The sequence below is a fragment of the Monodelphis domestica genome, chromosome 8, assembly GCF_027887165.1.
Source record: "Monodelphis domestica isolate mMonDom1 chromosome 8, mMonDom1.pri, whole genome shotgun sequence".
NCBI classification, from domain to species: domain Eukaryota; kingdom Metazoa; phylum Chordata; class Mammalia; order Didelphimorphia; family Didelphidae; genus Monodelphis; species Monodelphis domestica.
In genome coordinates, this window is record NC_077234.1 from 118,100,581 (window position 1) to 118,128,491 (window position 27,911).

A 27,911-nucleotide genomic window follows, 5' to 3' on the forward strand; every position below is an offset into this window, starting at 1 on the left:
AATCATTTATTCAACACTTATGGAGCACCAACTGTATACTTTATTGAGTATTAAAGCCTAAGAGGATATAAATGGAAGGGTCTATATTCTAAGAGGAAGAATGAACATGTTCAACAAAGTACAAAGAATGAAAAAAAATTGATACTTTACAAGGAAAATAGAAAGCTATCAACAAGGACTGTGGCTGCTGAGGTACTGGTATTTCCACACATATCTTAATTAATGTTTAGTGGCTAGTACACCATTTAGGTGCATTATATTGTAGTTTACAATGCAAGTCTTTTAAGAAGCATGAAGAATAATCCTTTTCACTCTCAATAGATCTCCAACACTGGACCAAAAAAAAAGCATGTAGATGCAAATGGGCAGAAACAGTATCCTCTGTAGCATCAGTTCTCTGCATTATTCACTCACATTTCAGATATTTATATTTATTTGACTTCTTGCACATAACAAAAATTACGGACAACTCAATTGTTTCCACCAAGGGAAAAGAGGAGATACGTTTTGATGACTTGGATAGTCACTGACTTTTGTTTGAAGAAATGAACCACAGAGGAATTACACAAGGCACATTAGAACAAACTCCTCGCTGCCCCTGAACTGTATAACCATAGGGAATGGAACAATAGTTTAAATCCAGGTAATATGGTTACTGATCTTGAATCTGAGTAAATCTCCCATTCTTCCAGAAACAATGGTATTCCCTGAACCCATTCACTAAGAAGAGTTCACTTTCTATTTAAAGGCAAGTAGGATTATAGCCTTAAACATTAGATGAGATGGGATGGATTGAGTTTTATCTGCAATTCTGTTATAATTTTAGAATTTTTCCTCCAAACATACAAATTTGTTCTCTGACAATGGGCATCCATTAAGGGATTCAATGTCATTAGTCCTGGGAGGCAGACAGCCCAGTCTATCCCTACCACTATAAAATTTAAAGTACATGTCTTTTTGATAGGTCCAAAAGATCATATTGATGAATGAGGAATGACCAATCTAACCTTCACAAGCAGTAATAAAGCATGCATTCAAAGCTCATTAAAACTCATTTAATATATTCCAGTCACTTCTATTGTCTTTAAAGTTAATAAGCAATTCCAGTATTATGAGTCATTTCTAGATTCTAAGTTAGAATGTCAATTTTGCTCTTTACTATTAATTAATCACACATATCAAAACAAGGTAAAATACATCACCAAATTAAAAACTATCATTCTAGAAATAAGTAAATATTATTGCTTTCTCAGAATTACAGAAATCATTTTTTCTGAACAAAAGGCTGTTATTTGTAAAGACTGTAATAATGAGTAAATAAAACACTAGCAGGTACCAATTATTAATGTTTTTTAGAAGAAACACAATTTTCAGAAAACTCAGTAAAAACAAAAGTGTTCAGGTTATTGAAATTATTTCTCTTGTGATATTGTTCTATTTCAAGGAGCTGAATTCAGATTAAAATTACAGCTATAAAGTTGCAATGAATTTAAAGTGATATTTTAAAAATATAATATATGCTCATTGGTTATAAGCCTTTTTTGGTATGGAAAGTGAATATTTTAACATCTTTTATTACTTTTTATTTTAAAGCCAATCAATAATGCTTGTATATACAATCAATGAAGTTATGAATATGCATGTATATACTACATACCTAATAGTATGCAATCTAGTTTAATTATAACCAAGAATTAGAAAGGTCAATATTTTCAGTCTAGTCCAGTACATGATAGAATATTCCCTTTCACTGCAATGATCCTATGATCTCCTTACCAAGGCCATAAATCCAGTTGTAGATTTAATACTCTTCTCATGTAGGGTTTCTATTCTATTAGAAAGGGTCACATTTTTCACTGTATTGTCCACTTTGGGGAGAATTTTTATACCAGGAAGCAGTTACTAATTAAAAAAGTCATAATGGAAATTATAATTTATCATATATTATTTTCTTCCCTCTACCTGCCTAAATATATATCAATATAAATTCATTGTGTAAAAACATTTTTAGTTTTTTAACTATATTAAATAGATGACCATTAATATTGGATACCAGAATTGGTCTAAAAGGTGAATATTTAATAGTCATTCCCAGTCTTCCATAAAAATCAATCATCTATTATTTACTTTTTACTATCCGTCCAACAAATCTATTCCTCAGGAATTTTCACCAACAATTTTTCTAATAGGTCCACACAAATTTTAGATAGTATGTCTCATAAGGCAAATATCTGCTATCTCTTTTCCTTTGTTCTCCCCAAATTTAATGTGTTATTGAGATTTTAGATTCTTTCACTGAAATATCTCACATTCCCATCCCTTCTTCTCCATTTCTATCCATTCTATCCTTTTGATTTCTATCTCTTAGATTCTACTACCATAATTGTTATTTGGAACTTTATCTGTACTACCTGGATTATTTCTTTCACTAGCCTTATAACTGATCTCTCTCCACTTCTGCACACTGCTACCTGATTAATCTTCTTAAACACTATTTTGAAGATTATAGAATATTAGAACTTGAAGAGACTTCAGAGAGAATATATTTCAACCCTGTCCTTTCGGAGATAAGGAAAAGAGGAATTGTTAAATGAAGTGGCATTTATGGAGTCACACAGAGATCTAGTAGCAGTAAGATTCAAACTCAGTTCTTCTGAAACCAAGTAAAGAATTATTTCTACTATGCAACAACTCCAATTTATCCTTCAAATATCAAGTCTAAACTCTTTAGTCTGGCATTTTAGGTCCTTTACAATATGGCCCCAGTCTTGTTTGTTTGTTTGTTTTTTATCTATTTCCCCATATGAACTTTCCACTCTAATGAAATGGACCTGTTCAGTGTTCTCTGAACATGCCTTACAATTAATGAACTCCTACATTTATAGATGTCATTCCTGCAACATGAACTGGGATTCTACCTCCTCCCATTTTATCCATCTTTCTCTTCCTACAAGGAACTGCTCAAATTTCACCTTCTCCAAAAATCCCACTCGGAACACCATGAATGAAGTGACTGCTCTCTATTTGAAAGGCCACAATGAATTATTTTCTGACAATTTATTTAGTCAGCAATCATTTTCTTTTGCATCTGCCTTATTATTTTCTTAAAATTAGCATTATTTAATATATTAAAAGTTAAAATTTTTATTTCCCCAGATAAAATGCAAGAGCTTTGAAGAAACCAAAAAAAAATTCTTCTGTAGTACTTCACATAGGACTCTACAAATAGTACTTCCTAAATAAATTTCTATTTCTTTGATTGTGAACAAGACAAATAGTAATCCTAGATTTATATGGGGTGGTTTGGAAATAAAGACATGTTTAAGATGGAAAGTACCAGGGCCTAAGCCTTGGAGCCTTGCAGAGTGGGAAACTAATGATTGGGGAAAAAAAAAACCTTAGAGGTGATCAGGAAAGATGGGAAAGGGCAGCTAGGTGGCTCAGTTGATTGAAGGTCAGGAGACTGAAGGGTCTGGGTTCAAATTTGACCCCAGACACTTTCTAGCTGCTCAGCCCTAGGCAAATCATTTAATTGCAATTGTCTAGCCCTTACTGCTTTTTTGCCTTGACACCAATACTTAGTATTGATTCTAAGACAGAAGGTAAAGGACTAAAAAAAAAAAAGATGTAAAATTAAAATATGCATAATCCAATCAAAATCCCTTTCTCTTCCCTGACCTTCAAAGCTAAATGATTAGGATTGCCCTACTCACTTATTTACATATTCTTCAGGTCATAAAGCAGCACACACATCTAGTAAAAATAAATCTGGGTCTAGAGTCAGAAGAAGCCAAGCAGGTAAGCTCAGTTATTTTCTGTCTGAGAAACTTGGACTTTAATCCCCCATCCTTATCCTCAGTTTTCTCATCTATAAAATGAATGGGTTCTAAATTCTATGACACTAATTATCAATAATATGGAAATAGGTCTTAATCAATGACACAAGTAAAACCCACCCGAATTGCATATTGGCTATGGGGGGGATTAGGAGGAGAGGAGGGAAAGAACATGAATCATATAGCAATAGAAAATATTCTAAATTAATTAATTAAATAAAAATTTTCCATTTGAAAAAATAAATAGATAAACAAATAAATTCTATGGCATTAATGATTTTTGCCTTTGATGCTAATTTAAACTTCATTTCACCTACCTAAGAGTATCATTGAAAAAACAGGATCACATGGCATGAAATGTGGCCCAGTGCTCCCAACTTCTGAGTAACAGCCATAACAGGAACAAAAGTATCCAACAAAATTATATTTTGTATGAGCTGACTAACAAGATGATGGTTCTTTAGACAACCAATCATTAGTGCATTCATAGTAGAAGAAAAAGGAGGAGTTGACATGTTCAGTGGGTTACCAAAAGTAATGTTCTGGATTCTCATCTAGCCCTAGTCATGAAAGCCCCCTTTAGAAATACATGTTGTTCATGTTTATGAAATAACTCAGCAGTCATTATTTGTATAATACTTGACATTTGTTTGAAACTGCTGTATTCCTATCTCTAACCACTGTGGTTAAAAATAAAATAAAATAAATTAAGCATCATTCTCAGCCTGGCACAGCAGAAAGCTTGCTGCAATTGATGTCATTAAGCCCTTAGGATTTTTCTACCTGCCAGTCCTGCTATTAACAGCCTATGTGATCTTGGAAAATGTGATGAACTTCTCTGGTCCTCTGTTAATGCACTTGAAAATGGAAGGTTTTGGATTATGTGTACTTTAAGGTCCCTTCTATGTCGATGACTTTAGGTATTAAAAGGTACAGATCTGACCCAATATTCAGTCTTTACCACCCTTTTGTATTGAATCAATGTGTCTGGGGGAGGTGTGTGTCTGAGGGGGGTGATGTTTCATTTGGGGGGGGGAGTTGTCAAATATATTTTGACTTCAACACTAATCAGTTTGAATAATGTTCTCTTCCTTTCTTTTCTTCTGCCGTCCTTCTTCTCCCAACAAATTTCAAAGCAGAAATGAACTTTTTAAGTATATTACAGACCTGTTTTTGGTGAGTTTGTAGATAAAGAAAAACAGCCCCTCTACTGCCTTACATTCTGTAACATTTTGCAGGTAATTATCAGAAACAGACCTGGTAAGGGCAGAATTCACTTCCTTGAATCTGTCTTTTGGGCAGAATCCAAAAGCTAAGGGACCAAAATAAGGAAATCAATTCCTGCCAACAGGTCCCTGAAAAGCTCTGGCTAAATGAACTGATGTAATCTCAGCCCGAGACTTGCAGTCTGTAATGATGAGGGAATTCTCATTACTCCCAGAATCTTGAGGAAAGGGAAGGAGATGAAGTGAAACACTCCAGCAGTTCCAGCTGGTAAAAGTCAAAGATTACTGATAAGGCATGGAGCGAGCCAGTGTTTTGTTGCTTGAGCTTTAGCTAGGCGTCTTCCACTGATTCACTCAGACCCCTGGTGACACAGAACTAAGGTATGACTATCAATCTTATTTGCCCCCAAACAGATAGTGAAAGAAGAACAAGAAATTGGAGCAGTCAGATGGATAGATTTTTTTTAAAGGAGTAAAAGAATACTACCACGTCTGAACCTTCTAACATAGATCCTAAAACCTATGGAATCGAATACTCAAGGGAAAAAAATGTCTAGAAATCTAGTATTTATTTCAAAGAGAATGAATGTATTTTAAAACGTTTTGTAGAAAGTAAATGGCTTTGCCTCACTTCTTGTTCATTATGTCCTAAGAAATGGTGAAGAGAAAGGAAAAGTTAACGGTCTTGGATTTCTTAATGAAACAACCTGGACCATACAAAAGGTAAATTCCCCTCTTGTCATCTCCCTGCTGTTCTAAATTGCTACATATACTGCAGCTGTATAATCCACTGTTACCTAACACTTAGAGAAGGTTGGCACATCTGAATAAGAAGAAACAGATATTGATTAGTACATTTATCCAGGGTTGCAAGCAGATGGTCAAGAAGACTCATATGCACAAATGCGTAGGAGATTGGGTACTTTCCAGAAACAAAGGAAGCAACCCATTCATTTTTATTACACATTTGCTATATGTAATATAAAAATGTGCATGAAATCAGAAATGCTAATGTAGAAAGAAGCAAGTCCCTTCAATGTAATGATACTAAAAAAAGTAGTCCTCTCTAAACTTAACAAAAATGCCATAATAGTATGAAAACATTATGTTAAAGTTTAGAAAAGAATATTTATCCTATTTGAGTATACAAATAAATCTGAGTTCATTGATATATATGATCCCCAATAGTGATACAGTTCTAAACTCATCCCTGGCAAGTCATACTGGGTCACTTTTGTCCACTCCATCCTATATGTCCATCACAGGTAGCCCACCCAATATCCCAAGGGTCTCTCTCAATTTCTCCTGACACTTCACTAGGAGCACTCATTCAGTCTATTTGTAATTTCTTACATTTGCCACAAGACTATTTTGTTCCTTCATTTCTCTAGTGACATTCTCCACTGAAGTCCTTCAGACATTTGGATTCTTCATATATTCCAGTCTTATCATACCTATGCTGGACCTTTTTATTGCTCTCTATATGATTATGTTCCATAAATTAAGATTAATAAAAATTTACTGGTGAACTATTGATTTTGAAAAGACATACCTTCAGTTTGGAAGAAGCTTGGAGTCATCCAGAGAGTTTTTCTTGAGGAAAATTCAGTCTACTCTTTGGTATTCTTAATTCTGGGACAATTCATCATTTACTTTTACTTTTCCTATGCTGTTTGTATAGGTGAGAGTATGGGTGAAGTATGTGTGTATGTATATAAATGTTCACAAATGACACATATACTGATGAAAACATTTTTTCTAAATACATTGTTACTGACCATATTATAATCTGGCAACATTCTTCATCTACTTGTCCTTTCATATATGGACGCTTAGGTCATTATTATACATGTATAGGTTCTAGGATATTTTAGAAAAGTCTAGACATTGAAGCAACCTGCATGAGGCCATCTTAAAATGGAGAATTCTGAGGATATCTATCATGTTCCTCTGAAAAGTGAAGACGGTAGCACAATGCATAAAATGCTGAGATTATTATTGGGAAAAATTGGGCTCAAATTATGCCTCACATACACATTAGCCATATAATTCTGGAGAAGTCACCTAACTTCTCTTATGTGTGTCTCAAGCAATTTCAAATCTTGATGAAATTGGAAGAACTCTGGATTTGGATTCAAAGAACCTCATCTGAATCCCACTGTAATACATATTACCTGTGTAACCTTACACTGCTTCTCCCCTTCTCCCCACATGAGCCCTGAGGTCCATTCCAACTACTGAAGTCTGATCTTACACCCTCCCAGGTCTCTTCCAAATCTAAATCCTATTGTTCTCTGATCTATTATGTCACAGTTGTTTATTTTATTTATGAAGTCATACTTCAGAAGTTCATATGAAGTCCTAGCCAATACAAAACCAAACTAATCTGTTAAAAATTAATGCTACCATTTTTTGTGTATCAAATGCTAGCCATCATTTAACCAATAAGCATTTATTAAGTACTTACTATGTGCAAGGCATTCTTTTAGGTTCTAGAAAACATTATCACAATCCTGTGTAACATGTAAAATAGTTTCCCTTGCATAGGAAATGCACAGTCTGAAAATTGGGTAAAATCATTTTAAAATAATAAAAGAAAGAACAACATTTCTTCATTGGAAAATAATAGCGAATTCTCTATTCATCTCTCACAACACAAAAACATGTACTGTAAATGGGTAGCAGAGCTACAGGGGATTTGATGAATCAACAGTATTTGCTCTTTATAATCTAAGGCTTCAAAACTCCTTCCTTTAGGGGGAAAAACATGGAGAGAAAGTGAGAGAGCAAGATCAGTTTTTTATAAATTATTCAACAGAAAAAAATCTGATACTCCACCATCTGAATTTTCATTTTTGTCTCTATTCTCTGCTTGGATAGTTCCCCTGGCCCTGGTGTTAACCTCAGAAAATAGTTCCATCTGGTCCCAACTGTTAAAGTGCTAGAGACCTCTGTTGAACAGTATCTCCTTCAAAATTGCAAAGTGTTCTAACTCCCTGATATTGGAAAACAGTAGACTGGAAAATTATAGGAGATTGGTTTCTACAGACCCCTGTTTACAACTGCAGCTAGTAACTAGACAGTTTCAACTCAGACTGCAGCAAGTAGCAAAGGGGGGAAAAGTCTAGTTTGCTCTCCAAATATATAGATCAGAAAAAGACTAAAAAGCCTCCTGTAATAACTTTTAGCAAACCATTCCTTTCTTCTTGGATTAATATTGTTTTCCTGAGACAATCAGCTTAGGTGCCATGAAGAGAGACTAAAACCTTTCCTAGATTTAATAAAAATATTATGAGCAGAGGAAATTATTCAAGCAGTAATGAAATAACAAGGAATTATTATTTTTAAAAATCTTCATAATCAGATACTGCTTTTATCACATCAAATGCATTAAACTTTTCTGAACTGATGTCCTTTTCATCCTAATATACTAAATTAAATATCTGTTCCTTGTAGAATTTGATTCATCTAAACTAGATTAAAATGAAATCGTGTACAAAATCAATTTCACTTAAAGTACAATAATCCTAACCCACTGAGGCCCCCTTCTAGTAATCACAATAAATATGACTTTCTCCCTTGGTTCTTCCCTAGTTCTCTGCAAAAGGCATAATTTTATGACCTTGTACACCTTTTATGTATTGAATTAGAGTACCACAGAAAGAACCAAAAGGCACACATTTCTACAGTCCTCTAGGGTTTTCAAATAAAGAGAAGTTGTTTTGTTTTGTTTTGTTTTAAATGGGGATTGGTATGAACCTGGAGGGATTTCTTGATTTAAGAAAGAATGATAAATATTTAAGCTGTCTTGGGGGATTATACTGACACTGGATCTTGGGATTACCTCTGGTATAAACTCAGAGGATTTGGCATCTTGTCAGGAAATTGGGGAAAAGCATTCTTACATGATGATAATCATAATTTTACAAGTCTACCAAAATTTAAGTAATAAAAAGGAACAGAAAAACGACCACAGCATAATATTGTGTGTGAGAGAGAGACAGAGACAAAGATAGAGACAGAGACAGAGACAGAATTTGTAGGGGGAGAAAGACCTGTGTGCTGGCAAGTCTTATCACTGTATTTGGAAATAATAATTTTCATTAGAAAATCTGAAATTACCTTTCAATTAAAAATGAAATTATTCATTTACAACCTATTTTAATTTATTTAATAACATATATATGTTACCCTTTAAGATACTAGACTTAAATTCTATTTTTTTAAAAATCAGATAGAAACAAGAGCAGAAATGGTTTATATCTCAGTGAACTTACAGAGTAAAAACTCTGGACAGGGCTGTAACTCCCACAGGGTAAGTGGGGGCAGCTTCCCCAAGGTGCATCCTGGAGAGGAGTAGTGGAGGAAGGAAGTCAGGGAGCCCCAAGGAGTCCCACTCACCCCATGGGAGTTACGATCATCAGGATGACAAATCTGACCAGAGTGGCCACAGAAACTGGAAGTGGGCTACGTACATATGGTGGTTACATCGCTCACGTCCGGGTTCCATGACTACTCCGGTAAGCCACTCATCACATTTTCTTTCAGCAATACTTCCCCACCCTGACCCGTTGGGATCAGATACTCCTCCACCAGGTGCTGGGAAAGCTATCCTAATGATGACATTATGTAGAAATTCATAATTAAGTCATAAATATTTCTGCTGTGCTGTTTATGCTATATAAGAACATATTTTTAAAAAGATACTATACCAAACATATTTTTAATTGTAAGAAACACTTTTCTGTGGCTAGAAGCATAAAGATGGGTTACACAAATTTGAAAATATATTTTTCAATTAAAAAATTAACAATCATTTTCTAAGTGTCTACCATGTACCACCTATATACACTTTCCAAAAGGAATTCTAGCATCTGCAAATATAGCTGAATGAATTCAATCATTTTAAACCAAAAGAGATTATCTACTCTGACCTTACTCACATAAGTAGATGCCTTTGTTTAAAAAATAATAACAAAAAGTAGGAAGAAAACATTTTTGTGTGGAAAGATACTTTTTTACATCAAAATAGTTTCATCAGTCCATTTATTGGGGGTATTTCTGCCTGAACAAATGAATTATAAACACTGATCACTAAATGAAGTCATCTGTCTTGGTATAATCACAAAAGGAAAAAGAAATGGAGCCAATAGAATATAAGGAATTTAACTAAAATAGTAATGAAAGCAAATGCTTCATGCTTGATAGACTAATATATTTATAATAAAAGAACACACCAATTAGGCATAATATTTGAGTTCAGGCTTAGGTTAAATTGTGAAAAAAAGAGTTTGTCTTCAGCAGCCTTCTGCCTTTGGTGCTCTCTTCTCCCTTCATTCATTCCTCTTCAGAGGAAATATCCTCTGGCCCAACTTATTGAACTGGAACCTGCTCCTAATTACCAGTCACCAACAAAATGGAGCTGATGTCAAAGTATTAAGAATAGGAAAAACACAAAGAAACAATATATTAACCATGAACAGTTCAACAACCAAAAGAATTATTCCCAATACTAGAATTCTAGTCATCACAGAGACAGATGATGGATCCTTGTTTTCCATTTTTATTTATTTTTATGGTAGAGGACGAGTAGGCCTTCCATGTGTCTTTCATAGGATCATAGATATAGAGATGGAAAGTACCTAAGAAGTCACTTAGTCCAAGGCCCTCATTTTAAAGTTGAAGAATGGAGACCCACACAGGCTAAGTGACTTGGCCAAGGTCACAAAGATATAAAATGCACCACAGAGACAACTACTTATACATAAGCATATTCCTTTACAGTAATAGATTTTAAACTATTCAGACAAAGCTTAGATGTAAAGACCTGAGAGATTTGGAAGAAGACCAGACGTAGAAGAAAATGGTCTCAATTATTAACTACCACCCATTAAGATGCATGAAATGGGAAGATGTATCCAGATGTACTTGGAACATCTTATCAGGAATTTTAAGGTGCATATAAAAATGTGAATCTTTAGTTTTTTGATTAAGAAGTGGCCACCTTGAACAACTGCCAGGATAACTAATGAAATAGCTGTTCTCTTTGGCCAGTGCTACCTCTTATCTTCCCTTTGCTTCTTTTCTCTCTTTTTTTCTCCTGATGCTCAGTGTCATTTTATCTTGCCACTGGGCTTCCATAGACTCACTATATACTGAATGGCTAGAGGATAGTAGAGTTTTAAAGTTTAACTAAAATTTATTGGTTTTCTTCCTCACCTCAAAGGATCTTTATCTACATAACAATAAGAACTATTCAAAGGCAGTAGGCTGGAAATGCTAATGTCATTCATTTTCTAAGAATTTCAGTGGTTTTTGTTGCAAAATACTGCTTAAAGGCATTTTAAAGCATATAAAAATAAGTAATAAGTGTCAATCTAGGAGGGAAATGTTTCATTATAATTTTGCATGAAAAACAATGAATTAGTATTACTTTTAAGAATTTTATAGTTCATACAATATTTATTTCTTAGCATATTCTCAATGCATGACCCTCTGCAAATCACCTAAGGTTTTGGTGTTCTAGGTAATAACTGTAAATTGAAGAAAAGGAATCAAACTACATGGATAGAGAATGTTTCCTTATTGGAGAGTTCCCTATATTAAGTTTTACTGCTCCCATTTTGCAGATGAGAAAACTGAAGCTCAAATGGGTTAAGTAATTTGTTCCTAGTTATACAATTAATATATGATGGTACTGGAGATCAAGACCCAATCTTACTTTGAAAACATGTGCTATCTACTAATATTAAAAAAAAAGGGGGCGGGGGGTTGTATCTTCAGCCAGACTACAACTTTCTTGAAAGCAAAGATCAAGATCAGCTCTTTTTCTCCATTTATGTGAATGTAATGCTATGTCCATGTTAGGCATTCAACAAAAACTTTTGAATTAATCATTCTGGCAGAGAATTTGCATTTATCACTTTCATGCTTATTAAAGGTAGCATTGCAAAGATTTTAAGCAATGGTACCCACGTCCAAGGACTTCAGAGTAGTCCATTTTGCCTGCCCACCTATAACTGGCCCCTCTCAACCCTGAAAATTTTTGTTCATTTCTTTGTATCACCCTCCCACTCTCTCAACTATCAGTCACAGCCCTGCATAAGCTGCTGACTTTATGTATTCCTAACTGTTCTTTATCCACTTCCAATTAAATTGTAGCAACAAGGTGACCAATAAGAATGGAAGAAGTTGATGTGAAGGAAAGAATAGCAGGTGATTGGTTAAACCCTAAATGTTAGGGCTCAACAAATACCAAGAAGGTCAAAAATGCTGATGTATGACCAAATACAGGTATCTTTTTAATTTCTTTAAATGTAACCTGAGAAAAAAAAAGGTCAACAATATTCATGCATTACTACCTTCCAGGAGATATGAAATGTTAATAGAGTGCTTTAAGGTCAAAGTTATTTTTAAAATACTAAATAAATAAAAAGTATTATTAAATTCTATTGTTAAGTGAAACAATAAGAACCAGTTTCTTCAGGACAACAATGAGATATTTTACAACTAAATATAAAAATGAATTTGAAATATCATCTTTTTAAAATTTTGAGATGGGGAGGTTTGAGTAAATACTTTCAATAGCCTTTTGAGGTTACTTTGACAAAATCTTTGTTTTTCATAGACAACAAACCACTGAAAATCTCTTTTTTTTTTCAATTTTCAATATGGTACATAGAATTTTTCATTTAACATCTCAAAATGCAATGGTACAAAATAGATAGCTTCCAACTCTGATATTATGCTTTACTGATGAAAAGTGAAAACAGAGTTTAATAAAGTCTGAGAACTTGTTGATTTCTCACATTATTAATCACATTCAATTCATTAAAGAAACCAAAGTATTTTTCATTAAAATCTAGCTAACCCACTTCTTTAACAAGGTCTCCAAACAAATTCCAGTTACACAAAGAGCTATTTTCAGTTACATTTTCTTCATCCTTAACATTTTATATGTAATGATAATTTTGAGATTTCTTTATTATAATTCTGAATATTAAGAAATGCTTCCTGTTTCATACTTGATATTCATTTTTAAAGATTTCAAAGTACTTAAGATTTGACTGCTAATCTGGTTTTAATTATTAAATCACATTTTCAAAGAAGCTTTTAATGAATGTAACAATATTGTCTTAGATATTTCTTGTCTGACTAGAGACATGATACCTTTACTCTCTCCAAAGATACAATTATTTATAATGTCATCACCATTTTTGAAGATAGTATCAACTTTCTTTCTCTTACAAATGCCACAGAACATTTATACAGAGGTAAATACATTAGATACACAGTCAATTCATAGCTTTTGGCATACATGCAAAGCAGTGGTTATATAGAAAAATTGTAGTAAATAGGAAATTATCCATTTTTATCCTTTTGGGGGGTATAAACACATGCTGACTTTCTTTGCCTTGTACATAGCAAGTACTTGATAAATGTATATAGAATATTTGTACTATTAAGTTGAATTTATAATTCTGAAAGCAAAATAATGAAGTGACACCAAGACCAGACTCAGTAGGATGAAGATATGTTGTGCAAATTCTTAATTTGACCTGCTTGACTTCTCCCTGATAACTCTACTATATACCAAGAAAGGAGAAGGTCTATCTTCTTTTTTCTATGTAAGCTTTCATTCTGATTACACATTTTCTTCCTGGCAGGAGAGTAATTAAATCTATTCATTTTGAGAAACTATTCATTTGCTGAATTGTGGTATATTGGGATTAAGAATAAGAAGTGCTAATGTCAAAGGATTTAAAGAGATTAGGTGATAATGTCAACAATAACCTAAAAGTCAACCTTTCCAAGGATAAACTATAATGTGAATCTGACAGTAGTTGAATGTAATAATGGAAATGAGACCTGGCCCATGTGTCCAGTGTCTAAACAAAATCAATTCATTGACTCAGACATTAAATTTTATGTTTAGATCTTTTTCTACTTTGGAAAGCAATTCTGAAAAAAAAAAAAAGCAAATGCATGTATATTCAGGTGAAGCCATGGACCATGAATTTTTAGATTTCAAATGCAAAATAAAGTTTTATTTCCACTGAAATAATTATTTTATCTACTTCAGATGACAACTCCCTCCACCTCAAGCTTGAATGAATATTCCCTAACTCAACATGTTCAAAAGATGATTACCGTGGAATATAAAAAAGGAAAAGTAATGTTATTTGACCCCTTATTCACTTGAAATTTAAATAAAAAGTTCTCCCTAGATTTGTTAAAAACAACTCATGTTTACATTTGTGAAATGTCTTTATCTCAGTATTCCCTTACACTAACTTTCAAGGATTATTCTGCAAATTCTTCTTCACCTCTCTAATTGCTCCTGTTCAATCTTCATTATATCCTCATCATATTTTCTTAAGATAGGTGTTCTATAAGAGTCAATCCTTTGCACTCTTCTCTCCCCTCTCTCAGATCATTCACTTGGCAACAGCATTTACTCCCATGTTTCAATCAACCTTCTTTTTGCAGATAATTCTCAGAAGTGATTCTCTAGGCTTTTCTTACATGAGTTAAGACCTGCATCACCAACTACCTGCCAAATATCCCTGCCTAAATGTCTGGCAAGAGTTTTAAATGGAACATACCTATAACCAAGTTTATTATTTTATGTCCTAAATTTTCTGCCTATGGTATATATTCATTGTCTGAATTGTGGGATTATCTTTTTGCCCTTTCCTTTCTTTAACTCAAAATCCAAACAATTAACAATTACTTTTTTTATTCTATTGCCACAAAATCTTAAACAGCTTTGCCATCTTTTTTTTTTCCATATCCAATGACTCATTCCCTTTACTAGGTCTTTTTATGAGACCATATTAAAATTCAACTGTGCCATAGCAAAAACCTTCTAATAGGTCTCTTCTTCATTTTTGCCTTACACAAATTTTGCTTTCTTGGCAACTCGAAAATCCTCTTATCTGCCTAACAAATGGATAAAAAAAGAGAAAGAGTACATTAAAAAGAAGCAAAAATAACCTCCCACAAGACAGCCAAGAACAAAGCATAGATGATGTTCCAGCAAATAATATGGGTAAAGAGGTGTCAGATATGCAGGAAAGCCAGAAGAAATCAAAGGCACAAAAACATAAGGTGAGAACATATATATATATATATATATATATATATATATATATATATATATGAGAGGAAGAAGTAGGTAATAGTATTAAATTCTATGAAGTTCATGTAGAATGAGACAAAGAGCCAAGGGCTTAGCAATTAATAGATCATTGGTAACTTTGGAGATATCATTTTCATTTGAGTGATGAGTATCCCAGATATTAAGAAACTGAGAATTTAGTGGTAAGGAAGGAGATGGAGGCAATGAGTAAAAGAATCTTTTTTTCTAGGAGTGGAAACAAGGAGAGAGACATAATGTGACAGAAGATGTTTTACAGATGGATGACATGAGTATTTTTGTAGGAAGCAAGAATAAGTCAAGAGATAGGATAAGATTGATAATGGTAGAGGAGTAATTGTCAAGGCAATCTGCTTAATGATCATAATAATGGCTAACATTACTATGGTTCTTTAATGTTTGTATTTTATGAAAAATTAATTCATTTTATCCTCACAACAACCCTGGAAGGTACATGCTATTATTATACCCATTTTTACAGAGAAGAAATTGAGGCAGATAGAAGCTATGTGACTTGGCCATGGGTCACAAAACTATTAAATAGGAGGTCAGATTCAAAGTCAGGTCTTTCTGATCTAGTTTCTGATCAAACTCCAGATCTGGAGTTTGATATGATCTTGGAAACAAAGAAAGACTGACATTGTTAAGAAGAAGGGGCCAAAGAGAATGAAAGAAAATCAGTATGAGAAGGGTCATGAAAAGCCATTGTTACTTGCCTGAAAAAAAGTTCTTCTTTATAAGATCCCCTGGTAAGTAGCTTAGGGTCTTTCTGAAGACCTATCAAGAGAAGGAACCCAATATGTCTGGAGGCAGTCCATACTATAATTGGGTAGCTTTAATCATTAGAAAGTATATAAAAATTAAATTGCATTCTCATATCTGCTATTTCTGACTTCTGTTGTCAAGTCCTACAATATAAAGCTTCAGATTTTTTAAGAAAACTATCAGATCCACTCCGTATTAAGTCTTTTCCTGACTAAAAATCTGTGGTTCCATCAACTAAAGAAAGGAACTAGTAGCATCTTTGTTTCTCATGTGTTTGTCTTAATACTATAGACCCAAACTTTTGGATCTACTCCAGGTTAACTACATTTTCTAAGATATATAACTACAGTACTCCAAATGTGGCCTTTCCACGGTTATGTATAAGATATCTGTTATCGCCCCAATTTTGGATAAATGGTCTCTCCAATGCAGCCCAAGGTAGCATCTGCCTTCTGTGTGTGTGTCTGCTATGTCACTTTAGTGACTCATATGGAACCACATCCACTGAAACTCCCAGATGTTTTTCCCCATGAAAGGTAAGATTGGCTACTCACAACTCTCTCCTTTTTGCTCTCTATGAAGTTACTGTTGAGAATTCAAGTACAGAATGTATTTATCCCCATTATATTCCATCTTACTATATTCAACCCATTGACTCAATATAACTATCATAAAAATATTATGGAGCTTTCACTCCATGCTTTGCCTCATCTACAATTCTGACAAATATGATATTTATGCCACCATCTAAATCTTTGAAAGTTTAAGCCAAAAACATATATCTCTAATGCAATTCATGAGAGATTCTACACTTTGGGTCCATTTAACAAGTTGCAAATCCACTTAATGTTATTATTATCTATCCTACATTTCTCACCCTAGAACAACGTATTGGAGACCTTATTAAATGCTTTACTGAAAATGAACTGTACTATAATGTTCCCAATCTAGCAGTCCAGTAACTATGTCAAAAAGAAATTGTAATTAATCTGGCATGACTTATCCTTGATAGAGACATGCTACCTTTTAGTGATCACTACATTCTTTCTAAATACACACAAAGCATTCCTTTAAAAAAAAGTCTAGAATAATCACTAAAAGTCAAACACATTGACTGGTGTATAGTTTGCACAATTTATCTTTTTCCCTTTTTTGCATAGAGTATTCACCCTTCTCTAATCATCTAGCATCCTTTTCTCTTCCATATTCTTTCAAACATTATTTACAGTAGATCAAATACCTCATCAGCTTTTCTCTCAGATAGCCTAGGATATAATTAACATTATATTTATTTATAATATATACTAAAATAAGATTATAGTAATTAACTCTTTCAGAGGGAGTTTGATACTGCTTTGTTATTATATATCAGAGATCTAAATTTGAAAAAGAAATCTTGGAAGCTATGTATTTCAACTCCCTCACTTTACAGATGAGGAAACTGAAGTACAAAAAATTCATAAGGTTTGCCTAAAGTCCATCAGACATAGTTAGGATTTGAACTCAGATCTTGTGACTCCAGATTCAAATATTGTCATTCTGTATTGTCATTCTGCCCATTATTTTTCTACAATTCTTTCTTTCCAGTCCAAATGTCAATATCTTTGAAAGAGAAAATAAGTAAAATAATAGTTAAGTAGTTCTACCTTCTTACTGTTGTCCTTTATCATCAGCCCTTTAACTATGTCCATTCACTCTTTGATTATACTCTCACTAACAGAGCAAAAAAAAACCAACCAAAACAAAAACTGCATGACCTCAACAAAAACAAATAAAACAAAACAAAACCATCTTTTTGCTGCCCATTCTGAGCTTTAGGAATCCTGACACAGTTCTTAAGACTATGATACATTTATTTTTGTACTTGTTTTGCAAGATCAAAAGAAAAGCAGTCTAGAAGAAATTTAAAAACATAAGAAAAATATTCTTCATTGAAATTTGTCATATTTATACTTAGAAATACACGAGGCTAAGTATTACTGTTGTGCTTGTAATTATCTAAATATAGTGAACATTTATCCCCCACTCCCAGTCTCTGCATTAAAGGGACATTTCTAAAAACAGCTAGATAGCCACCAATTAAAACATCTGACCTGTACCTGTTGCTGAGTATTTCTGAACAAAATTACTGTTATGTATAATAGGGACGCACTTCACCTACCCTGAACCAATTCTGTCTAAAAAAGGAAATGCATTTTTAATCTGCTAGCAGATATCATTATTAGGCTTCTGAAATTAGTATCCCTGAATGAACAGAACAAATGGATGGCCTTTTATTGTTAAGTGTGTGAAGCATTCACACATTTTTATTCCCCATTAAAGTGGTTCTTACATTGCTAACTTTTTTCTCTTTAGGCTGGCAGTTCTTTCACCAGTATATGCTCTACATTTATGTATAGCGATTACTCAGAACAATCAAATCAATGACAATGTGTTGAGAGCTTCTTCACTCTTGGTCAGCACTGTAATTGTCACTTAGTAAATTACATAGAGACACCATTTTGATGTTTGGTAATATTTCCACATTCAAGAACACAGTCGCAGTGCCAGTTAAGAATTTTGCTACTTGGGATTTTTAATATGATCCTATATACTAGATATGCCCATGTACTATTTATTTAGTCTTTGCCTTGAATTTTTTTAAAAAACCTAATCACCAGATTATCTTTTCTTTTAAAGGATGCAGAGAGTAATCAAGACATTAAAAGCTCCATATCTTCAGCATCCTTCTTTCCACTTCATCCTAGCCAAGAGACATTTCCTCTCTGGAGACTTTCCCTCCAAGGAACAGTACTGTAGAAAACAAATCCCACCAGACTAACTAACAGAGGAAACAAGAGCCACATTACTAAATCCGAACTGGAGAAATCAGATATTAATAGGTAAAAGCTCTCCTTTTCTGTCTTAAATGCATCTCCCCAGGCTGAAGAGGATACCATTAAAATGTTACAGTTATAGTGTGAATCTTTTACATGACAAAGTTGTAACAAAGTTTTAAATACAATGAAAAGGATGAAAGCATGAGGGACTCTGTTATTTTTCCCTCTTTCTCATGCTAAAGAAAGAAAAGTTTTGAAGTATTAGTAGATCTGGGGTGGGGAGATAAGGAGGGGACTTACCCAAGAATAGGCATTTGAAGAAAGCAACAGCCAGCATATACTTTACCCCAAACAAAGGTTTCTTCAGAGTTATTATAAGGAGAACAGTAGCCAATTATTTCCCAACTCACTAAGACTATAATATGTGCTTACAATGAGAACTTGGTCAAATATGATGAAGGCTATTAATAATAATAATAATAGTAGTAAAAGTATTAATATTATTCATATGAGGAAGCTTTGTATGCCATCAAGTGCCATATAAATGTATTATTATAATTAAGACTTTATATTTGTATAGTATGAATGAAATCACATTTACAAAGTACTTTCAAAGAATCATAAATCCAAAGCTAGGAGGGAACACAGAGGCCATGGAGTTCAATACTATCATTCTAGAAATTAAAAAAAAAAGTGTATGTGACTTGCCCAAAATCACAAAGGGATTAAGACACAAAGGTGAGATTTCATAATAGGTCCTCTTGATTCTAAATGCAATATTCTTTCTCTTGTCTCATGATGCCTTCATATATTATGCTGTAGGATTCAATGTTTTCATTTGCTTTTAACTCTAATACTATGATAAAAATAAAGGAGGTATTGTATCCAGTTTGGATATGAAGAAATTGAGACTCGGAGAAAGTCAACAAATTTCCACAGGTCCAACAATTAAGTGATAGTCAAGACAAGAATTCAAGTCTCCTGTAACTTAGTTCAAGTACTTTTTTCATGGTGAGAAACAAACAAAACTAATAAAAGAAGCTGTGCATTTGAATTCATAGAATATATAGCACTTGAGAGATCGTACATTTTCAGTCTATCAAAGAAATAATATGGTAAATACACTTTTTAAATAGTTACTATATTATTAGATCTAAATAAATTATATTTTAAATTTTCCACTCCTGGAGGATAAATATTACACAAACTCTTGAGCATATCACTTCAAACTCTTGAAATGTCTAAATTAGGATACACCTATTATTCAATACACGTTCCCAAAGTTTCTCAAAGATATGGCAAATCTGATATAATTCCCTAGAGAGTAGAATTTAGTATAAAGAGAGATTCCTTCAAAGGTCATTCATATGCTATTGTACAAGAAGGACTGATTACAGAAAGAATTTTACTTAACAGATGAACCCACAGCAGGAATCCTAAGAAAAGTATTATATGATTTATGACTATATCACAGACCTGGGATTTCATGGTGTAGGATCCCTCTCTGCTTTTGTAAATTTCAGCCATCCACAACTTATAGAAGCTGAACCCAGGGCTCAAGTTTGAGTGGTTTTCTAAAAAAAATTTTTATATTTATATATATATATATATATATATATATGTGTGTGTGTGTGTGTGTGTGTGTGTGCATATATATATATATACATAATCATAGTCAAAAAGCTAGTTAAGTTGAAAGGCAGAACTTGAACTCAGAATTTCCTGTCTCAAAGACTATTATTCTCCTATTATATCTACACTACTTTATTAAGATTAAATTACTTAATATAGGCAATTAATAGTTATTAAGCATTTATATGTGTACAGCTCTGAAATAAGCACTATTAAAAAGTTAAACTGTATTTAAGTAATCAGTGTAATTATAGTAACAGACTTTGCCACATACCTTACACATTATTAAATGATTAATAAAGATACACTTGTATGCTGATATACTGCCCCACAAAATTAAGAGAGACTTGGTCTGGAAGTAAAGAAGTCCTGATCAAATTTCACCCTGTGACAATTACTAGCCATTTTAGCTTAGGCAAGTCATTTAACCACTTTAAGGTGCTGACAATGTCCTACAACAATTAAGTTATAAGTTATAAACAGGTTGCAATCAGCCTTGGTTGAAGGTGTTCCCAAACCATATCAATTCCATGTTCTTAAACAGTGAGATATAGAAAGATAGAGAGATGGATGGATGGGGAGAGAGAGAGAAAGAGAGACAGAGAGAGGAAAAAAGAGAGAGACAGAGATAGAAAGATAGATAGATAGATAGATAGATAGATAGATAGATAGATAGATAGATACACACATACATACATACATAGATATATAAATACAAACAGACAGACAGACAGATGGATATATTGATGGATAGATGAATTGATAGACAGAGACAGACAGAAAGAGACAGAGACAGACACACAGACAGATAGATAATTAAATAGATACATAGATAGATATGTATTTACATCCATACACATATATATATACATACACACATGCATGAATATATATGTATATATATATATATATAAAACCATGTGATTTACAAAATGTTTTTCTCATAATAACCTCTGAGGTAGATTATGCACACTATACTATCTACATTTTATGGAGGTAAAAATAAAGGCTTAGAAAGTTTAAGTGACTAATGGAATAGGGTTTCAACATCAAATCTCCTAGTGTGAAGTCATATGCTTTCCCCCCTCATTTTACCAAGAAGCAATAAGTTCGATCTTTGAAGGCAGTCAGTGTTGAATTTGTATTTATAATGTCATTTGAATTCTTTGAATGAAAAGATGTAATATGAAGGAGCTTAATACTGTTAGCTTTTAGCATTCGCTTATTATTCTCTGAATGGGAAGCAGAAAGGATTGAATACATCTGTGAAGAACATGGTCTTCAACACACATTAGTTGATGCTTAAATTTGAGACCAAAAGAAATCCCCTGGTACCTGCTCCAGCCCTGTGCTGTGAACCTGAGCTGAAGACAGGATTTGCTCTTTGTAAGTGCAGACATTTCTTAGGTGGCGTGTGTGGTCTCTATGGGGGATGAATCAGTTGTCATGGGTACTTTCTGTTTACAATCCCACAGAGTGGTGTTGGCATCTGCTACAAACAAGGGCCAGAGAAGAGGGAATGCAGGCAGCCTCTTGCTGAAAGCAAAATGCTTGGAAACAGATAGCCAGAGGATGAAAAAGCTGCAGGAAAACAGCAATTGTGGGGGTGGGAGTGGAAAAGGATCAGAGAGGATCAGAGGATTTTAAGGGTTAGAATTCATCTTAGTCCAACCCCCTCATTTTACAGATGGGGAAACTGCATAGCAGACTAACACAATCTTTTGCATATAGGATACACTGAATAATACAGCATGTACAAGAAAAAACATTTGTTTTATATATATATATGTGTGTGCGTGTATTTTTATGTATATTATATGTATATATACACACACAGAGGGAGGAGAGAGAGAGAGAGAGAGAGAGAGAGAGAGAGAGAGAGAGAGAGAGAGAGAGAGACAGAGAGAGAGAGAGAGAGAAAATTGCTTATAAATACCTGAATATAATGGGGGGGGTTGGCAGGGAGAGCAAAAAACACATTCAAATGTATTCAATTTGTTTGAAAATACAATCATTCATTTATTTTTCCATTGGATAACAAAATTCATTGCTCATGTGTTAAAAAGAGCCATGGATGTGGGTGTGTTGGGTTGGAAACAATTGATTTGATCTCATTGGATCCCAGCTATTAACTATTTACCTCTATGATTTGTGGCAGGTCATATTAAGTCTCTAGACCTGGATGTCCTCATCTGAAAAATAAGAGTGTTGGATGAGAAAGGCTCTGACATCCCTTCCAGCTCTAAATATATAGTCCAATAATATCAAATGAATTATATGGAGAAGGAAAGGGAGAGAAAATGGGAAGATGGTCCACATTTTAAATTTTTATAAAGTCACTGAACTCATTGTTATATACCTAGCTGAATCTAAAAGAGTTAGAGGTAAGATACTTCAGAGTTCTTCCTTTTTACTTGATCTCCTCTATTAGATTGCTATACTTCCAATGTAATTATGTGATATAATTATGAAATGTCTCTTCTAATCTATTGAATCCCTCCATCACTAAGGAAAACTCAATAAAAGGATTTTAACAAATTCCACCTAATGATTATCAAGGCACTGTTTCTTACAGGCTTCAAAAAGTAAAGTTTTATTTTAATTAAAGCAACAGAAGATTTTAAACTGCCAAAATAATGCTTCTATTATAGCAATATATGACAATTATAAAAAATCACTTATTCATTATTGTTTATTTATCATATATCCAAATTTGTCATTAAATTCTCATCCTATATTCCATGGGTCACATTTAATACCTCCAATTTATATACATATCACAATGATGATTATTGTACTACATCTAGCTATAATTATATCTTTGACATTTTTTTTCATTTAATGAAAAACTTTTATTCAGAGCATTATGGATAAATGTGATGGGGATTTAGAGCTTAAAAATAATAAAATTGTAATCTGTGACTTAATGGAACTTAGAAGCAATGAGGGTGATAAGATATAATCATATATGACTATCACATAGAATAATATAAGTTTTAACATTAAAGATGTAAAAAAAATAATATTGGCATCCCTTCCATATCACATTTCCAATCACAGTTTCTATACATCACAGGTTGGAATAAGAATTTAAATGTGAATTTTGGGTGAATTTTGCAGAAGACACAGACCTCATGTGAAGGCCAACAGATTACACAGAAAGAGTTTAGAAATTCAGAAATGCATAGCATATATGTACAGTATTATATAATATTTATGGCATAAATACACAGAAATTTTTTTACTGTAAACTATAAACACCCCATCAAAGAAAAATTAAAAATTCAGAATTCTCTGGTACAAAAGGAGAGCCAAAAATATTTATGTGGATTTTCCAGATCAAAGGATATCTGTACTCTACAGGAGACCCTAACAGAGGTCATTACAGAAAAAGAGAAGGAAAAAGAAGGATCAGAAAATATATCATGGAAAGGGTGGCACTTTAGTCAGACTTTAAAGGAAAGCAGTTATTCCACATGTTAAGAGTGTAAAGATTATGTGTATACTCTAGGAATACAAAATGCTGGAAGCAAACCACAGAGGGAGGGAAGAGCAAACTGGGTTGAGAAAGCATCTTAGTTTGGCTAGTGGATAGAGTCCACAAAAATTAAGAGAAAGAGAAAGTAACAAGCTTTTATTGAGAATATACTAAGCAATCAGACATGGTGTAATAACTGTTTTACTCCCAATGTAATGAATTATGTGATGTAATTACATAACATCTCTTATAAACTTCTGAATCTCCCCTCACAAAGAAAAACCAAATAAAAGGATTTCAATAAATTCCACCTAATGACCCTTATAGACACTTATTAGTTGTATAGCCTTGAGCAAGTCATTTAACCTCTATTTGCCTTGGAGAAGGAAATGGCAAACCATTCTACTATCTCTGCCAAGACAACCCCATGGACAGTATTAGCAAGCTATGATCCACAGGCACAGAGTCAGACATGACTGAACAATAACAACTTCCTCACTCCGAGGCCAGTTTTCCACCCATTGTGCCACTTCGTTGCCTTTAGGAGACATTTATTTCAATATAACAAAAGTTCTTAAGGAAAATTACTTTTATTTTTAATTTAGCTTTTCCACCATGCAGAACAATCTTTTATACAATGGGTATTTAGTGATTTAAAACAAATAAATGAACTGAATTGACAGAGGTGGAAAAGCATGCTATCTTAAAAATTGTAGAGGGCCTTGAATCTCAGATGAATAAGATTTAGCTTTATTACAGAAGCAATTGAAGTTTCTGAATGTTTTTAAGTAAAGGAAAGATAAAAATAGACCTATAAAATAAGATTCCTTTTCTAGTGGTTGGAAGTATTGAGTACATAGTAGAGAAAGTAGTGGCAGGAAGACTCATTAGGGAGCCTTCAAATGTCCAGGCAGATGGTAATGAGAACCTGGACTAGGATGGAAAAAATAATAGCTAATATTTATGCAGATTTAAAAGTTGGCAAAATATTATATCTTTACATCAAAACTCAAAACTGTAAGGTAGATCTTATCATTGTCCCCCTTTTACAGATAAAGAAAAGAGGCAAACAATCTTGCCAATGTAAAGGAGCTGGTAAATATTTAAGGCAGGAGTCACTCATGCTTCTAACATTTTCTCCACTATCTGATGGAAGAGGCATAGAAATATCAGAGAGGCAAAATCAACAAGACATGGAAACTGGCAAGATACAAGATGTAAGGAGGGGATAAGTTCAAAGTAATATGAATATTTCAAATGTGGGAAACTGGTTAAATGAATTTTGGCCCTGTTTACAAAAATAGTGATGTCAGAAGTAGTAAGTATAGAAAGAAACAAAACAAAACCTTCTTTATTGTAGATATTTTGAATTTAAGAAGATAGTTTTACCTGCTAATATAAATGACATGCAAATAAAAGGCAGAAACTCAGGAGAAAGATTGAGATGGGAAATAAATATCTGAGACTTGGTACTTTCTGTATGGCAATGGAAATTGTAAAAAATAAATGAAATGCTAAACTTAGAGATTATGGACTGAAAAGAAAGATTGAGCATGGATACATTTTGGGGGATCACAGGCAAATGAGAGGGAGGAAAGGAGACAGTAGGGAGGACAGAAAGAGAGACAGGGAGAAGAGACGAAGAAGAAGAAGAAGAAGAAGAAGAAGAAGAAGAAGAAGAAGAAGAAGAAGAAGAAGAAGAAGAAGAAGAAGAAGAAGAAGAAGAAGAAGAAGAAGAAGAAGAAGAAGAAGAAGAAGAAGAAGAAGAAGAAGAAGAAGAAGAAGAAGAAGAAGAAGAAGAAGAAGAAGAAGAAGAAGAAGAAGAAGAAGAAGAAGAAGAAGAAGAAGAAGAAGAAGAAGAAGAAGAAGAAGAAGAAGAAGAAGAAGAAGAAGAAGAAGAAGAAGAAGAAGAAGAAGAAGAAGAAGAAGAAGAAGAAGAAGAAGAAGAAGAAGAAGAAGAAGAAGAAGAAGAAGAAAAAGAAGAAGAAGAAGAAGAAGAAGAAGAAGAAGAAGAAGAAGAAGAAGAAGAAGAAGAAGAAGAAGAAGAAAAAGAAGAAGAAGAAGAAGAAGAAGAAGAAGAAGAAGAAGAAGAAGAAAGAGAGAGCAGAGAGAGAGAGAGAGAGAGAGAGAGAGAGAGAGAGAGAGAGAGAGAGAGAGAGAGAAAGGAAGAAAATATTATAATAGTCCTGAAGTTTGAAATTCCACTCCCCAACAAAAATTGTCCCATATCTTCCACTTTTCCCAATTCACTGTTGGGAATATCGTCAATATCAAAACAAAAACTCTCTAATGTTACTTGTAGTAATTCATTGAGGTTTTTTAATTTCCTTCAAATAGCACATTTCTTATTTTTAGATAGAACAACTGAGGCACCGAGAAATTAAATGCTATCTACAGGGACACACAGCCAGTAAGGGGATCAAGGTGGGACTCAAACCTAGGATAATATTCTTTTCATTTTACCACAATGATTTCTTTGAGTATATTTTCTTCAAGAAACAAATTAATAAAAAGAACTCATCTTTAACTAAAAGAATTGAACCTAAAAGACAAAAAAGTTTGATTTTATAAATTCATTGCGTCATTTGTAGCACTCAAACTCATTTTATTAGTAGTAAGAATAATATTATAATGATGAATAGCTAGCTAACTTTTATAAAACACTTTCTGGTATGTAGTTTTATATATTCTTTATATTTTTATATATTTACATGCGTTTTCAATATAGGAGCTGATTTCATCCTCAAAATAAAATCTAGGAGGTAGGTACTCTTATTATTCTCTTTTTTACAAATGAAAAAACTGAAAAGGTAGACATAATCAGTGTCACACAAGTTGAAAGTACCTTAGGCAGGATTTGAATTTGTCTTACTGTTTCCAAGTCCAACCATCTTTCACTGTGCCACCTAGATGTCTCTTATTGGCTGTTTTTATAAAATTTTCATATTTAGCCTACTTTTAGTAAAAACAAATACAAATTTTATCATAAAATTGTCTTCCTTTAAGAAACTGAAACAAAAAACAAAACACAACATCTTCCATTGTAATTTCTAAATGTAGAAAAGTTTTGTTTTTTACTTCCTACCCATTAACCTAGAATGTTCAAGTTTTCTAATTTCTATAATGCTAAGTTAAATTAGTTCTCTGGCTCATAATAAAATTAATACTGGAATCACAGAGGAAGAAATGTTCAGTCATTCATATTCTGCCCAAGCAGCTTATTTATTTTGTGTTAAAAAGGAACATTTTAAAGTGCATACTATGTGTAGAACACTATGCTAGAGAGTGTAATACAAAGAAAAAAATAAGTTTTCCCTCAGAGAGTTGAGAATCTATTATATAGGATAAGATACCTGCACTGATAAACACTATACAAATATAGTGGGGCCAAGGACACATTCAAGAAAAGCTCTTTAGAAATATTTGCAGGAGATTATTTTCAGAAAAAGGAATGAAGGAAGTTTTCCTGGAGAAAGTCAAAGTCTAACTACCTGGGAAGTCCCTGTCAATGAATGTGTAATCATCACACTATGCTGGGGTTATTACATAATTATGTATATACCCTAAAGAATCTAAAGACACAATATATTTTCTATGAACAGTTATACCTTCTTGTACATGTGTACATCTCATATATACAAGACAAAGTTTGAAAATAAAAAGTGACATCACTGACATGATGGAAAAGAAAAGAATAAGGGATTCAAACCCATCACCTTTTTTTAAAATGGAGAATAATTATATCTGTAGAACAGTGCTTGTTGTTTGGCTAAAATGAGACAATCTGTAAAAAAACAGGTATAAAATAAGCTGTTTTATTTAAATTTCATAATTTTAACAATGTAGTATTTCTGTTTTTTTTTTTATAAATCCCCATGATGTAAAGATGGTGTCTTGTTGTTGGCAATGGGTCCCATGCCATTCATCGTTAATAAATAAATCAGGGTATTATTCATGTAGTGATTCTTGCTATTCAAACTAATCTTTGTTCATTTA

General features: G+C 33.2%; 1 protein-coding gene and 2 non-coding genes across 8 annotated transcripts in view; all 3 read right to left on the bottom strand.

Annotated features, from left to right (window-relative positions):
* Positions 1–27,911, bottom strand: part of PCDH9 (protocadherin 9) — a 1,086,222-nt gene that overhangs the window by 890,402 nt on the left and 167,909 nt on the right. The gene's annotated exons all lie outside the window — the stretch shown is intronic.
* MIR7343 (microRNA mir-7343) lies at positions 9,508–9,574 on the bottom strand. The gene has a single exon (NR_127563.1). It is a non-coding gene; the product is annotated as a microRNA mir-7343 (primary transcript).
* On the bottom strand, positions 10,713–10,771 carry MIR12385 (microRNA mir-12385). Its single transcript, NR_162955.1, has one exon. It is a non-coding gene; the product is annotated as a microRNA mir-12385 (primary transcript).